Source organism: Nycticebus coucang, chromosome 18 (assembly GCF_027406575.1).
Source record: "Nycticebus coucang isolate mNycCou1 chromosome 18, mNycCou1.pri, whole genome shotgun sequence".
NCBI classification, from domain to species: Eukaryota; Metazoa; Chordata; class Mammalia; order Primates; family Lorisidae; genus Nycticebus; species Nycticebus coucang.
In genome coordinates, this window is record NC_069797.1 from 57,408,585 (window position 1) to 57,423,644 (window position 15,060).

Genomic DNA, 15,060 nt, shown 5'->3' on the forward strand with positions numbered 1-15,060 from the left:
ATCACCTGGGAGCCTGATAGGCGTGCAAAATGTCAAGCTCCAGCACAGATCTACTGCATCAACCTTCATTTTAAAAACCTTCATTTAACAAAGTTTAAGACAAACCAGTTTAGACCATAAAATCAGCAGACCTTCTATTGTCTGCAAACCGGTTGAAAAAGAGACCAGGACATTGTTTAGCTTTTATAAGTGCGTGTTCCCTTACAGTTTTGGGGAAACACACAAAAATAGATGGTTGAGACATGGAAAGCAACAGTTACCAACTAAGTTTGGTCTGAGGCATAGGAACCTAGCTGGTAAAGGAATTAGTGGTACCAGGCCTGGGCTCAGGACTGAAAGCCTCAGGCCAGAACAGCTGGGGGTAGACAAGGGTCATAGGGTGCCCCTGGCTTCATCATAGCTCACAGCAAACTCAAACTCTTGGGCTCAAATATTCCTCTTGCCTCAGCCTCAGGCCCCACCACCACAGTGCCACAAACAAAAATTAGCTCTGGCTAATTTTTCTATTTTTAGCAGAGACAGGGTATTGTTCTTGCTCAGCCTGGTCTTTTAGGGGATGGGGGGCAAGGAGGAGAGTCTCACTCAATCACCCTAGGTAGAGTGCTGTGGGGCCACAGCTCACAGCAACCTGAATTTCCTGGGCTTAAGTTATCCCCTTGCCTCAGCCTCCCAAGTAGCTGGGACTACAGGCACCAGCTAGTTTTTCTATTTTTTTTTTTTTTTTTGTAGAGACAGAGTCTCACTTTATGGCCCTCGGTAGAGTGCCATGGCATCACACAGCTCACAGCAACCTCCAACTCCTGGGCTTAAGCAATTCTCTTGCCTCAGCCTCCTGAGTAGCTGGGACTACAGGAGCCCGCCACAACGCCCAGCTATTTTTTGGTTGCAGTTCAGCCAGGGCCGGGTTTGAACCTGCCACCTGTATATGGGGCCGGTGCCTTACCGACTGAGCCACAGGCGCCACCCTAGTTTTTCTATTTTTTTAGTAGAGACAGGCTCTCGCTCTTGCTCAGGCTGGTCTCAAACTCCTGAGTTCAGGCAATCCACTTGCCTTGGCCTCCCACAGTGCTAGGATTACAGGCATGAGCCACCATGTGCAGTGCTCAAGCTGGTCTTGAACTCCTGAGCTCATGGGATCCACCAGCCTGAGCCTCCCAGAGTGCTAGAATTACAGGTATGAGCTACGGCACTGGGCAAAAATCCATTGTTAACTTTATCAACCCTATCATGTTTTTCTGTTTTTCTCAGTCATTAATTTCCACTTTTATCCTTTTTCTTTTTCCCTTGTTTTCCTTAATTTTGATTTGTGATTCTTTTTCTATCTTCTTGAGTTTAAAAGTTATATATTTACACTAATTCCTCTGTTGAAGTCTGAATGCTTTTTTAATAATCTGAATTAGATTAAATTAAATTAATTAAATGTAATCAACTGAATTCATTTCATTTCCTGTATTAAATTACATAGTGATCTCTTGGTTTTCTCCTGGTCTCTTATATGGCAAATACTCTGTGGTTTTCATTTCCTTTTTGAGTGCTATTTATGAAAGTGGTTTTTAAGATTTCAAACAGTTGCTGAGCAAGAATTTCTTACTTCTCAAGGTGGTCCGTGTGCTGCCAGTTCTTTCAGCAGTTGCTCAAAAACCCCTTTCACTGGGCCTTTCATATTGTGGATGTAAATGATGGACATTGAAATCACCTTTTCTATTAGCTATCAAGTGATTTATAGCTATTCAAAGTATGATTTGCAGACTCACCTGGGAGCTTTTTAGAAATGCAGAATTTCCAGCTTTGCACCTGTGGCTCAAGCAGCTAAGGCGCTAGTCACATACACCTGAGCTGGAGGGTTCGAATCCAGCCCCGGCCCGCCAAACAACAATGACGGCTGCAACCAAAAAATAGCTGGGCATTGTGGCGGGCACCTGTAGTCCCAGCTACTTGGGAGGCGAAGGCAGGAGAATCGCTTGAGCCCAGGAGTTGGAGGTTGCTGTGAGCTGTGATGCCACAACACTCTACCCAGGGTGACAGCTCGAGGCTCTGTCTCAATTTAAACAAAATGCAGAATTTTCTCTCAATCTAGAGATGGAAGAAAAAAAATGCAGAATTTCAGGCCGAGTGCAGAGATCAATGAAATCAGATTTTTTTCAAGACAGAGTCCCCCTTTGTCGCCCTCTGTTAGAGTGCTGTTTCATCATAGCTCACAGCAACCTCAAACTCTTGGGCTCAAGCAATTCTCTTACCTCAGCCTCCCAAGTAGCTGGGACTACAGGCATCTACCACAATGCCTGGCTATTTTTTTTTTTTTTTAGGCTAGTCTTGCTCAGGCTAGTCTTGAACTCATAAGCTCAAGTGATCCACCCACTTTGGCTTCCCAGAGTGTTAAAATTACAGGCATGAGCCTCCTCGCCTGCCAAACAAAATTAGATTTTTGTTCTTTTTCTTTTTTGTAGAGACAGAGTCTTGCTTTATCACCCTCAGTAGAGTGCCGTGGCATCACACAGCTCACAGCAACCTCCAACTCCCGGGCTTAGGCGATTCTCTTGCCTCAGCCTCCTGAGTAGCTGGGACCACAGGCGCCCGCCACAATACCCGGCTATTTTTTGTTGTTGTTGCAGTTTGGCCAGGACTGGCTTTGAACTAGCCACCCTCAGTATATGGGGCTGGCGCCCTACCCACTGAGCCACAGGTGCAGCCCTAGATTTTGGATCTTAACAAGACTTACAAGGGAGTCCGTGCATGTTAAAGTTACAAAGCATGGTTACAAAAGACACTAATAAAGTCTTGCTCTGTGTAGTACACACTGCATTTGAAACACAAATTCCACCAAAACAAAAAATTGCCAAGAATTGTCTCTTTTCAATTCATTGACATTTGACAATGGTGCCAAGACAACTCAATGGGGAAGAATAGTCTTTTCAACATATGGTGCTAGGACAACTGGATCACCACATGCCAAAGGCTGAAGTGAGACCCCTACTCTCCACTGTATACCAAAAATTAACTCCAAATGGATCGTAGACCTATATACACAAGCTAAAAATATAAAAGAAAATATAAATCTTCATGAATTTGGGTTGGGCAAAGCCTTAGATATGACACCAAAAGTCCAAGCGATAAAAGAAAACAGATGAATCGGACTTTATCAAATTTTAAAGCTTTGTGCTTCAACAGATACTATCAAGAAAGTGAAGACAGGTGCAGTGGCTCACGCCTATAATCACAGCACTTGGGAGGCCAAGGTGGGTGGATTGCCTGAGCTCGTGGGTTTGAGACTAGCCTGAGCAAGAGCAAGACCTCATCTCTAAAAATAACCAGGGGTTATGGTGGGTGCCTGTAGACCCAGATGCTTGGGAGGCTGAGGCAAGAGAATCGCTTGAGCCCAAGAGTTTGAGGTTGCTGTGAGCCGTGACGCTATGTCACTCTACCAAGGGTGAAAAAGTGAGACACTGTCTCAAAAATAAAGAACAGCCAGGCATTGCGATGGGCACCTGTAGTCTCGGCTACTTGGGAGGTTGAGGCAAGAGGATCACTTGAGCCCAAGAATAGTTTGAGATAGCTGTGAGCTATGATGCCATGGCACTCTACTGAGGGTGACAAAGTGAGACTCTGTCTCATAAAAAAAAAGTGACAATGTGCACACCAAATTGGAGAAAATATACGCAAATCTCACAAGGGACTTAGATTTAGAAGAAAGAGTTCTCACAACTCAATGATAAAAAGACAGAAAACCGGGTGGCGCCTGTGGCTCAGTGAGTAGGGCACCAGCCCCATATACCGAGGGTGGTGGGTTCAAACCCAGCCCCGGCTGAACTGTAACCAAAAAATAGCCGGGCGTTGTGGCGGGCGCCTTTAGTCCCAGCTGTTGGGGAGGCTGAGGCAGGAGAATCGCTGAAGCCCAAGAGCTGGAGGTTGCTGGGAGTCCTGTGACGTCATGGCACTCTACCGAGGGCGGTAAAGTGAGACCCTGTCTCTACAAAAAAAAGACAAAAAAACGGGGGCGGCTCCTGTGGCTCAAAGGAGTAGGGCGCCGGCTCCATATACCGGAGCTGGCAGGTTCAAACCTGGCCCCAGCCAAAAACTGCAAAAAAAAAAAAAAAAATAGCCGGGCGTTGTGGCGGGCGCCTGTGGTCCTGGATACTTGGGAGGCTGAGGCAAGAGAATTGCCTAAGCCCAGGAATTGGAGATTGCTGTGAGCTGTGATGCCACAGCACTTCTACTGAGGGCGACATAGTGAAACTCTTGTCTCAAAAAAATAAATAAATAAAAATAAAAAAAAGACAAAAAAACTAATTGAAAATGGGCAGAGGACAGGAGCAGAAAGAAAAATATCACCTGTTCTCACTCCTATATGAGAGCTAGAAAAGTTGATTTCATGGAAATAGAGAGTAGAATATCAGATACCAGAGGCTGGGAAGGTGGGGGGATGGGATGAAACGAGGGTGGTTAACGGGTACAAACAAACATGAAGTTGTATTGAAGGAGCAAGTTCTAATGTTGAGTAGCAAAGTAGGGTGACTAGAGTTATACAGTATATAGTATGTATTTTGAAATAGCTGGAAGAGAGGACTTGAAATGTTCCCAACACATAGAAATGATAAATACTCAAGGTGATGAATGCCATAAATACCCTAACTTGATCATCACACACTCTATGCATGTAATAAAATATCACATGTACCCCAAAAAGTATAAATATCACATATAGATGAAAAAAAAGTAAAATTCAGCAGAGGATCTGAATAGACATTTCTCAAAAAAAGCTATACATATAACAACCAAAAAGGGCATTAAAAGATGCTCAATGCATGGCTCAGCATCCATGGCTCAGTGAGTAGAGTGCCAGCCACATACAGTGAGGCTGGCGGATTTGAGCCCAGCCCAGGCCTGCTGAATAACAATGACAACAGCAACCAAAAAAAAAAAAAAAATAGCTGGGCGTTGTGGTGGACCCCTGTAGTCCCAGCTACTCGGGAGGCTGAGGCAAGAGAATCGCTTAAGCTGGTAAAAGTATGAAAGACCTAAATAATTTGTTTTTACCTTAGGTGTTGTCATAACCCACTAATCTGTACTATTCTTGAGTGTGATGCTTTAGGAACCAATATGATTTGAATTCATTCGTTTATCCAAGAGGGTGTCAAACTGAGAACCAGGCAGATCAATCTACTCTAAAAAGTGGGGAATTTTCAGTTTTCATCAAAGAAGCGAAAATAAAAAGAATAGTGGCAAGCAACTTTTGAGCTAACAGGACAACTGTGGATTGAGGATCTGTTCATTAAAAAGGGCTGTGTTAAAGGTAAATCTTCAGTGACTCCAGTCACTGAGATGGACAGCAGAAGGAGAATCACATGTGAAATTCCTCGAATAAAAATTTATTAATTTTCCTACTGCCATAATAAAAAAAACTTTTATACACACACACAAAAAAAAAAGAGAGAGAGAGAACCACTTAAGCCCAAGAGTTTGAGGTTGCTGTGAGCTGTGACACTCCACGGTACTCTACCGAGGGCAACATAGCGAGACTCCGTCTCAGAAAAAAAAAGATGCTCAATGCCAATACCCCATCACAGAAATGAAAATTAAAACCATAAGGAGATACCTGCAGTCCAAAAGACAGATAATAACAATTTTTGGCAGGGGATAGAGATAAAAGGGAACCACAAGATATTGCTGGTGAGAATGTAAAAGGTACGGCCATTGTGGAAACCAATCTGACAGTTCCTCAAAAAGTTAGACATAGAATTTTCATGTGATTCAGCTATTCCATTCCTAGGTATGGGCGGCACCTGTGGCTCAGTCAGTAGGGCGCCGGCCCCATATGCCGAGGGTGGCAGGTTCAAACCCGGCCCCGGCCAAACTGCAACCAAAAAATAGCCAGGCGTTGTGGCGGGCGCCTGTAGTCCCAGCTACTCGGGAGGCTGAGGCAGGAGAATCGCTTAAGCCCAGGAATTGGAGGTTGCTGTGAGCTGTGTGAGGCCACGGCACTCTACCGAGGGCCATAGAGTGAGACTCTGTGTCTACAAAAAAAAAAAAAAAAAAAAAATTCATTCCTAGGTATATACTGAAGAGAACTGAAAACATGTTCACCCAAAATCTTGGACACAAATGTTCATAGCAGCATTGTTTGTAATAGCCAAAAAGCAGAAGCAACTCATCAATTGGCGAAGAATGACTGTCCATCAACTGATGCATAGAAAAAATGTGGGGACATTTAAAAAAAGGAAGTTTTGGGTGGCACCTGTGGCTCAGAGAGTAGAAGACCGGCCCCATATACCAAGGGTGGCAGGTTCGAGCCCAGCCCCGGCCAAATTGCAGCAACAACAACAACAAAATGAAGTTTTGATATAGACTACAACATGAACGAATCATGAAAACATTATGGGAGGTAAAAAAAAGCCATACGCCAAAGGCCATATATTGTTATGATTCCATTTATATGAAAGGCCCAACCTAAAAAAATTCACAGAGACAGAAAGTAGATTACCAGTAGCTAGGGGAAAGGGGAAGTGAGGAGTGACTGCAGGTGGGTGTGGAGTTTCTTTTGGGGGTGATGAAAGTTTTCTGAACTACATTATTGAGATCGGTGCACAAATTTGTGAACATATTAAAAGCCACCAAATTGTATAATTTAAAAGAGTGAATGGTCAGGTGCAGTGGCTCACACCTAGCCCTAGTGCTAGTAGTAATCCTACCACTCAAGGATGCTGAGGCAGGAGGATCCCTTGTGCTCAGGAGTTCCAGACAAGCCTGAGCAAGACCAAGACCTGTCTCTACTAAAAACAGAAAAATTAGCTGGGCCTTGTGGTGGGTGCCTGTAGTCCCAGCTACTCAGGAGGCTAAGACAAGAGGATCACTTGAGCCCAAGAGTTTGAAGTTGCTGTGAGCAAGGCTGAGCCATAGCACCCTACTCAGGTGACAGAGCAAGACTCTGTCTAAAAAATAAATAAAAACCTCTGGAGCTGCCTCTAGAATCAAACTATCTGGGTTCAAGTCTCAACTGTGCATCTGATGTGCTATGTGTTCTGGGAAAATCACTGGGTTGAACTGGGGATTTGATTTTACCCTAATTGGCAAGTAACAAGTTAAACTATTACTGTTTCACAGTGCTGGAAGAAGACACAAGACTCCTGGGTCAGAGACAAATAGCTTTATTACTCACAACACAGCCAGCAGCATGACTTGCATCAATTCCCCTTGTCCCCCTCCAAGTTACTTGGGGCTAATACAATATGGACCCAGATGGATACTATGCAGGCAATAGATGCATCAAAGCTGAGGAATACAGACCTTGGGGAATCCACAGGTTTTGTTGTTGTTGTTGTTGTTTGTAGAGACAGAGTCTCACTGTACCGCCCTAGGGTAGAGTGCCGTGACGTCACAGCTCACAGCAACCTCCAACTCCTGGGCTTACGTGATTCTCTTGCCTCAGCCTCCTGAGCAGCTGGGACTACAGGAGCCCACCACAATGCCCAGCTATTTTTTTGTAGCAGTTTGGCCGGGGCTGGGTTTGTACCCGCCACCCTCTGTATGTACAGGGCCAGCGCCCTACCCAGTGAGCCACAGGCGCCACCCACAGGTTTTATAGGAAGGAGTAAGCAAGCCTGCTGTTTGTCCCTTAGCTCCCTAATTACCTCATCCTTCAAGGTTGCTCACTTCAAATACAACCCGAGAAATGACTCAGGTAAAGAGCAGTCATGACCTTGAATTCTTGGCAAATGTTCAGGGATTCTCAGGGCCTATGGTGGATTGCTTCATTGCTTCTTCCAGCATTCACCAACCCCTCTGTGCTTCAGTTTCCTCAACTATAAACCTGGAACCATAGTACATGTATTAACCTCCTCAAGGGGTTCTGGTAAACGTTGGATGACATAAGGCCTGTAGAGTGTTTGGTATGGGGACCTGGCCATAACAGCGACCCCTAAATTTTAATCACCATTATTGTGTGAAGGGGGAGGTGAAGATCTGTGATAGTCATCAGAAGGCTTGCACAGAAGACAAAAGAGGCTCAAGGTCCAAGTGGAAGGAGAAGGCTTCCCTGCTTACTTCCCTGTGGAGTGCAGATTGTGAGGCAGCAAAACCCCCACAGCCCGGGAGGTTAGAGTTCAAGGAACGACTCTCAACTCCCTTCCTAAAACAATAGTCCTTTCACTTTGCTCCCCTGCGGGAAGTCACCTAGCTTCTGTATACATTCCTATCTTTTGCCAAAAACCTCATAACCTTCTCTCCCTATAAGACTCATGTCATTAAGAATATTGTTTATAGGGCGGTGCCTGTGGCTCAGTCGGTAAGGCGCCAGCCCCATATACCGAGGGTGGCGGGTTCAAACCCCGCCCCGGCCGAACTGCAACAAAAAAAATAGCGGGGCGTTGTGGCGGGCACCTGTAGTCCCAGCTACTCGGGAGGCTGAGGCAAGAGAATCACTTAAGTCCAGGAGTTGGAGGTTGCTGTGAGCTGTGTGACGCCATGGCACTCTACCGAGGGCCATAAAGTGAAGCTCTGTCTCTACAAAAAAAAAAGAATATTGTTTATGATAAAACTCCTTTTACTTATCCAGTTACTTCCCCTCAACCATGTAAGATGAAAATATTCCCACTCACTTTCCTTGCTGATTTGCAACATTGTTAATATAAGCAACCTTGTTTAGGTACTATATAAATAAAGCTGTTCACACAGTTTGATGCTGGCTGCACCAGACCTCCCAATCCCATCTCTTTGTGGATCCCAACTCTTTGTCTTTTATGTCATCTATGTCCCTTGGGTCACTTATTTTCTCAATTCCCCCTCCCCTTCCCGCTCTGATTCATTTACTCTTCGTGCTGGCTTGCGAAACTTCCCTACCACCATCCACAGCACCATAAGTTCATATCATCCTGGCTCCCTATGGAGCTTGGACTCCATGCCTGATGGAGTCCACTGATGCCTGTCCTTGGCCCCAGCCTCCTGTCCCACCCTCTCTCCAGAGGCCCAAGAGGAAAGAAACAAAACCCTCTTGATCAACATCATATCCCCAGGGTCAGCGCAGTGCCTAGCAAAAGCGGACACTTAGAAAATCTGTGTTGAATACATGAATGAATGAATAAATAAATGAAGGTACATAGTCTCTAAGCAGGCAGGAGGATCTGGATGAAGGCCCTGGTGGAAGGATAGACCTTGAACAGACCCTCCAGCGATGAAGAAAAGAACAGATGGTGGACTAAGGCAATCGTGATCATGTTGAGGAAAAGGGGGTTGATGTCAGATGACCCTGGGGGTTAAGAAGAGATGATTCACCAGGCAATAATCCATCTGCAATCGAATCAGCTGTCCACTTTCAGAAAGTTTCTTGTTGGTTTTTGTAGGAAGTGGGAGACAGGAGCTGAAGAACTATTAAAGTGGCATCTGCCAGGGACTGGGGACCACCTGACAGGCTCTGAAGTAGGATAGGGGCAGCAATTGAAGTGCATCACATACAACTGAAATGATAAACCTTGGGCCCGAGGCAGAGGGGGTAGAAGGAGAGGTAAGACTAGGAGGGGTAGGTGGGCTGTGAGCAGCCAGCAGGGGAGGAACTGGGGGTCACAGCAAAGATAGATTCAGCAGGAGCTGGGCCTCCGGAGAGAGGGTGGGACAGGAGGCTGAGTCAAAGGACACACAAGAATGCAGCCCCACCAGGCCCACTCAGCCCCCTCACCTTCCAGCCAGGGTAGGGACAGGCTATCCCACCTCTCCAGAGGTGCTTTTTCCCCCAATTAAAACCACTATTTTAAATTGCTAAACAACCCAGGCGTGGTGTTCATACCCAATTCTAGCACTTGGGAGGCCAAGGAGGGTGGAGTGGTTGAGCTCATGGGTTCGAGACCAGCCTGAGCCAGAGCGAGACCTTGTCTCAAAAAATAGCCAGGCGTTGTGGCAGGTGCCTATAGTCCCAGCTACTTGAGAGGCTGAAGCAAGAGAATCACTTGAGCCCAAGAGTTTGAGGTTGCTTTGAGCTATGACTCCACAGCACTCTACCCAGAGCAACAAAGTAAGACTCTGCCTCAAAAAAATAAAAAAAGCTGAAAGAATTTTAATGTGGGTACACATATACCCACCACCTAGATTCTGTAATTTACATTTTATTATTCTTTTTTTTTTTTTTTTGCAGTTTTTGCCCGGGGCTGGGTTTAAACCCGCCACCTCCAGCATATGGGGCCGGTGCCCTACTCCGTTGAGCCACAGTACCGCCCTCTTTTTTTTTTTTAAGAGACAGAGTCTCAGGTGGCGCCTGTGGCTCAAAGGGGTAGGGCGCCAGCCCCATATGCTGAAAGTGGCAGGTTCAAACCCAGCCTGGCCAAAAACTGCAAAAAAAAAAAAAAGAGAGACAGAGTCTCACTTTGTCACCCTTGGTAGAGTGCTATGGCGTCACAGCTCACAGCAACCTCCAGCTCCTGGGCTTAGGCGATTCTCCTGCCTCAGCCTCCTGAGTAGCTGGGACTAAGGCGCCCCCCCACCATGCTGGGCTATTTTTTGTTGCAGTTTAGCCAGGGCTGGGTTTGAATCCACCACCCTTGGTATATGGGGCCGGCGCCCTACCCATTGAGCAACAGGCGCTGCCTCATTTTATTATTCTTGATCTCATATCTATCCATCTGTCCATCTTATTTTTTTATGCATTTCAAAATAAGTTGCAGGCTGGGCCCCGGAGCTGTGGTGTTTACAACTAATTGATCACAACCAGTTATGGATTCCTTTGTTCTTTCTCCACTCCCACAGCTTCACTTTACTAGCTTTTAAGAAACTAAAATAAGGGCAGCGCCTGTGGCTCAGTGAGTAGGGTGCCGGCCCCATATGCCGAGGGTGGCGGGTTCAAACCCAGCCCCGGCCAAACTGCAACAAAAAAATAGCCGGGCGTTGTGGCGGGCACCTGTAGTCCCAGCTGCTTGGGAGGCTGAGGCAAGAGAATCGCGTAAGCCCAAGAGTTAGAGGTTGCTGTGAGCCATGTGACGCCACAGCACTCTACCTGAGGGCGGTACAGTGAGACTCTGTCTCTACAAAAAAAAAAAAAAGAAACTAAAATAAAATGAAAAAACAAATTGCAGGCACAGAACACTTTGCCCTAAACACTTCATTAGCAAGAACTTAACAATTGTTTGCAGTTCTCTTTTTGGATAAAACATATATAATGGGAAGTGCGAATCTGCAGGGAGGGTTCTGGGCCTGGTGTTGAGTGTTAATTAAAATAATAAATTCTGTGAGGACTCATTCAATAGGGAAAGGTAATGGGGGTAAAATAGTCCCAAGGGTGACAGCCAGGATGTGACTGACCAGGACCATGGGAAGCAGAAGGTGGACAAGACCAAGGAGTCAGTGTGAGGCCTGCATGGAGGAGGGGCTGCTCACCCTAGGGGAAAGGTAGAAAAGCAGAGAGGAAAATAATCAAGGAAAGCAGGAGAATGTTCTGGAACCTAGGTGCAGGAAAGCCTATGAAAATACCAGTAATAATAACAGACCCTTACCAAGTTCCAGGGCCCAAGTGAATGCTGCAGGCGCCTCATGTAAACCCCCAAAGTAGGTACCAGTATCATCCTCGTTTTACAGATAAAGAGACATCCAGAACATTGAGAGACTTGCCTTCAATTGCACTGTCAAGATTCAAACCCAGGATTCTGAAGTCTGCTTGGCCCTTTTATATGAACAAATGTGCCTATCCTGCACACAAATTCCAGCTCACGCCTGAGTCTCACCCCTGGGTTCTGGTTTGAGAAAACTGAGGTGCAGCCCGGGCCTGGGGTAGTTAGAGCTCCCTGGTGAGCCCAGTGCAAAGCCCAGCTGAGAACCACTGCTTCAAAGGCACAGATGGGCATCAGGTGAGAAGGGCAGGGGGGTGTTAGGAGAGAAGCAGAAGCCAGAGTGGGGGGCACTTTTGCTCTCTCTCCTAGACAGCCAGGGACTTGTGCCTGGACCCCTGATGGTGGTAGGCAGCCTCTCCAGCTCAGTCTGAGAGCAGTGGACAAGCCGCCCTCTTGGTCCTCTCAGACAACGGGTGAAGCCAGAACCCATGAACCCACTTATCCCTACCCAGCACCCTGCCCTGGGAGGGACCATGGACACCCACGTTGACATGAACACCTTCCAGGTGTCACTGTTTTTCCCCAGGACCAGCACACCCTCCAGACTCTGGTTGCCTGGGCCAGGATGGCTGCGTCATAATCAGCCTCTCCCTTCTCTATCAATAACCAATTAGAAAGCTGAGGCGCTGCCTCCCTGACAGCAGTTTGCAACTCATCAATAGTGATCTATCTCCCAAAGCCAGTCCTGGCAGGCAGGAGTGTGCTCAGGTGTGCAGCATTCCAGCTGGGATCCCCCACCCCCCTCCCCGGGGAATATGCTCCCCTCCACAGAGTACCCTTGTTAATATGCTTTTTGTGTGTGTGTGTGTGGCCCTAGTATCTAAACTTCATCAAAGCAATGAAAAAACCTATCATATTCACCATATATCTAAGAGGCCTCATGAGACTCTAGCTCACAGCAGGTGCTCAGCAGGAATGAATTTGGAATATTTGAAAGGTCAGATACCCTAAAGACCACCCTAAAGACCATTGAAAAATTACAATGCATATTCACACAGGGCCAGTTTTCATTAAACAGAAACCTTCACAAGGCTGTAATCCCTCATATCAGTTTTCTATTATTGCTATAATAAATTGCCAAAACTTAGAAGCTTAAAATAATTCAAATTTATTCTTTCATGGTTCTGTAGTTCAGAGATCCAGGTAGAGAATAACTTAACTGAGTCCTCAGCTAGGGTCTCACAAGGCTAAAATCAGGTATCAGCAGGGCTGCACTCCTTTCTGGAGGCTCTTAGGGATAAATCCACTTCCAAGTTCATCCAGGTTGCTGGATAAATTCAGTTATTTCCAGTTGTGCTAATGTCCCTGTTTCCTGGCTGTCCATGGAGGACCCCTCTCTGTTGTCCAAGGGTCCCTGCATTCATCATGCTGTGGTCCTCCCCAAAAATTTCATTTATTTTTATTTTATTTATATATGTATTTATTTATTTTGAGACAGAGTCTCACTCTGTTGCTGTGGGTAGAGCTCAAGCAATCCACCTGCCTCAGCCTCCCAGAGTGCTAGGATTATAGGCATAAGCCACCACTCCTGGGCCCCCGAAATTTCAGACTAACAATTGCTCTTAGAATCCTTCTCACAACTCCGAGTCTCTGATCTGTCCTTCAGCCACATCTCTTTCACATCTAGCTGAAGAAAGTTTGCTGTTTTTAAGAGCTGTGTGATTAAATTGAGATAATCCTTCATAAATTTCTTATTTTAAAGTCTGTAAACTTGAGGCCGGGCGAGGTGGCTCACTCCTGCAATCCTAGCATTCTGGGAGACTGAGGTGGTGGATCACCTGAGCTCAGGAGTTCGAGACCACCCTGAGCCAGAGAGAGAGACCTCATCTCTAAAAATAGCCGGGCGTTGTTGTGGGTGCCTGTAGTCCCAGCTACTCGGGAGGCGGAGGCAAGAGAATCGCTTGAGCTCAAGAGTTTGAGGTTGGTGTGAGCTGTGATACCATGGAACCCTACCAAGGGAGACAAAATGAGACTCTGTCTTCAAAGAAATAAAATTAAGTCTGTAAACTTTAATCACATCTGCAAAGCCCCTCAAAGGGGCTGTGAATATATAACATATAGTCATAGGTTCCAGGGATTAAGTCAGGAATAGCTTTAGGGGCAACATCATTCTGCCCACCATACCCCTCTTGGGAGGCCAGAAACCTAAGTTTCAGACCCAGCTCTCCTTTTTGGTGTGTGGACCCAGGACAGAAATTGTTTCAGCTGTCTAAGGCTCAGTTTCTTCATCTGAAGAATGGGTTCATACCAGCATTTATGTAGTAGGATCATGGAAAGTAACTACCTTTGTTCGTGTAAAGTGCTTCTGAGTTCCTAGCACACAGGATCCTGCCCCCCAGGAGGGCTATGGGTTCCAGGGTCTAGGATCTGGTCTCCAATTTGGTAGGCCCAGAAATTGTATTTTCTGGTCACCTGACTAGTCAGTGTTAGAACCCAGCCCAGTTCCGAACCCCGGGGCACACCAGTAGGTCCAGCATCCCCAGAGTCCATTGCTACTACTTCTTTCAGTAACAAGTGGGCAGGTGTCCCTCTGAGACACAGCTGGTGAGAGGAAAACCCCTGGATTCACAGAACAATGATTTTTAGACCATTGCCCTTTTATAAGCCATGGCAAGAGGAAAAAGTCCCCAAGTGTACAAAGAATGTACACAGACATGGTCACATTTCCTCTTCACTGCAGCCCTGTGAGGTAGGACAAAAGGATTCCCATTTCACAGGTAAGGTTAACTGAGACCCAGAGAGGACAAGAGGGGGAAGGTGCAAAACAAGTTAAATACTGGTGATGGTCTGGACACTCTGGGGAATGCTTTATGTATATACCTCAAGAGGAACATATCCCCCACTCCAAGTTATTTTCCTTATTTCCCGGAGGAGAAAAGAGTTCAGAGAATAGGAGAGATTTGCCCAAAGCTCAACAGCCAGAAAAAGATAGAACCAGGAAATTGTCCCCTTTCCATTAGACCAGGTCTCCTGTAAGGAGAATTGCAGTTTCCATGATTGCAAGGTCATTGGGGCTAAGGCTGGCTCCCTCGTCTCTGAATAGATCCTTCTTCTGGCACTGCCTACAAACAGTGACACTTGGCTGGCTGGACGCAGTGGTTCACCCCGGTAATCCTAGCACTCTGGAAGGCCGAGGCATGTGGATCAAGTGAGCTCAGAAATTCAATGCCAGCCTGAGCAAGAGCGAAACACCGTCTCTAAAAATAGCCGGGCATTGTGGTAGGTACCTGTAGTCCCAGCTACCTGGGAGGCTGAAGCAAGAGGATCTCTTGAGCCCAAGAGTTTGAGGTTCCTATCAGCAATCTATCACTGCACTCTACTGAGGGTAACAAAATGAGATTCTGTCTCAAAAAAAAAAAAAAAATTACATTCTTCTATCACCCATCAAATGGGAGATACACTTTTATTTTGTGAAATTGCCATCCTGCTTACAACCAGCCTGGGGAAGAAGAATCAAGGGGCCTTGACCCCCTACATG